The 1,619-nt window shown below is 55.7% G+C and overlaps 1 long non-coding RNA gene across 1 annotated transcript; it reads right to left on the bottom strand.

The window, feature by feature from the left end:
* On the bottom strand, nt 1-1,366 carry LOC144373304 (uncharacterized). The gene is made up of 3 exons (XR_013433031.1): nt 1,252-1,366; nt 606-745; nt 1-153 (listed from the first exon to the last, which is right to left on the bottom strand). It is a non-coding gene; the product is annotated as an uncharacterized LOC144373304 (long non-coding RNA).
* Nucleotides 1,367-1,619: the final 253 nt, after the last annotated feature.

Genomic DNA, 1,619 nt, shown 5'->3' with positions numbered 1-1,619 from the left:
AAACGCCACGTTCCTCCTGCATATGATGAAAACCACACAGGTGGCCAGCACGGTACCCAGATAGAGGCACAGGGACACGAGGAGTAGCAGGTAGAGCCGGATGTTTCAGCGCCCCACGCAGTTATTCACCCACCTGCAATGGTGGTCGAACTCCTAGGGGAGAGGAGACAGGTCTGAGGGTCCTTCTGGAATGGCCTCCATCACTCCCTAATCCTGGGGCCTCCCCTAACGCAGCCCTCTAGGCCGCCTGCTGTTGACCTTACATAAGGGTTCCCATCTCAGTGAGAGCACAGTTAGGACCCCATGGCTCATCAAGTCACCTGTCCTGAGTGAGGTCTTTAGAGACAAGACCTGCCTGGTGTCACATGGACCAGGACATGAAAACTCTGGGCCTCCATTTCCTCAAGTACTGGAAAAGGATGAAAAAAATGCCCTTCCACTACCGGCTGTCTGCTCTTGTGAACCATGTTCCCAGAGTGCCACATGAAGCACTCTGGGAATATGGTCTGATACCCCCACCTGGCCCACTCATGATGTGAGGTTCCTGGTCCTGGCCAGGTGCAAGGAGATAGGTTGGTGAGTGGACAGGGAGGAGGAGCACTCACCTCCACACAGATGTCACACCTTTTGCAGTGGAAGGTTCGGGGCAGGCGGTGAAAATAACACGTGGGACACCACGGCATGTGGTACAACCTGCCATTCACTCGTGCCATGTATACAGTCTCAGGGTCCTGCTTGAAGGCGCCTGGCAGGGAGAGAGGTGTGGGAATGGAGGAGGCCCTTGTATTACTCTGATGCTCAGGGCAGCCCCATAGCATCACTGGGCATCAAGAAGGTGGGGAGGAGGAGGGCAGGGGAACCCCAGTCCCTGTTGAGCAAGCTGACCACTCAGATGGGTGGCAGTCAGAGAGAAGGGCTGTCAAGCACAGGAGCTCTACATGGAGCTCCCCCTGTGGAATAGTGATCAGTGCTTGGAGTTGGATGTGAAATGGGAAGGAGGAAGGGGGAACTGCATGGTTGGAAGAGCCTGCTGCCTCTCTTGACCCGTCCTCCCTTCTAAAGCAACTGGAAAACCTCCAGGATTCTGTTTTTCACACTTTGGGTTGGGAAATGAAGTGCCAGGGCCCAAGTAATAGTGACAGGGTAAGAAGGGATCCTGAGGCCACAGGTGGGGTCAGCCCTTTACAAATGACCCCTGTAGGCACCAGCCTTGGGGTGCCACCTCCCTCTCCCAGGAGTCCGAGGCCTTACCTCTGTGCAAGATTCCTGGGTCTGAAAAATTCATGCCAATGAGGCTATACAAACTCAGGAGGCAGAGAAGTCCGGAGACCACTGGGTAGGCCCACTCTCCATTTTGCGCCAATGCTCGGCCTCTGAAATCAGAGCCAGACTCCGTTCTAGTCGGGGGCAACCCGGAGCCCCCATGCGGCCCGGCTCACCTGAGGTCAGACCCACACACCTTAAGGACAGATCTGAATATCCAGGCTAGAGACAGACCCCATTCCCTCCACCAAATGTCACCAGCATTACCAGCCTCCAACAGTCCCCCCAAATCCTCAGGCTCCCCACATCTCTGTGCTTCCCACTAAATATCCTCCTTCCCCTCTTGGCCTCCCTCC

The sequence above is a fragment of the Ictidomys tridecemlineatus genome, unplaced genomic scaffold (genome assembly GCF_052094955.1).
Source record: "Ictidomys tridecemlineatus isolate mIctTri1 unplaced genomic scaffold, mIctTri1.hap1 Scaffold_35, whole genome shotgun sequence".
NCBI lineage: Eukaryota > Metazoa > Chordata > Mammalia > Rodentia > Sciuridae > Ictidomys > Ictidomys tridecemlineatus.
The sequence above is the reverse complement of the archived record's forward strand: the minus strand, read 5'-3'. Positions and strand labels throughout refer to the sequence as shown.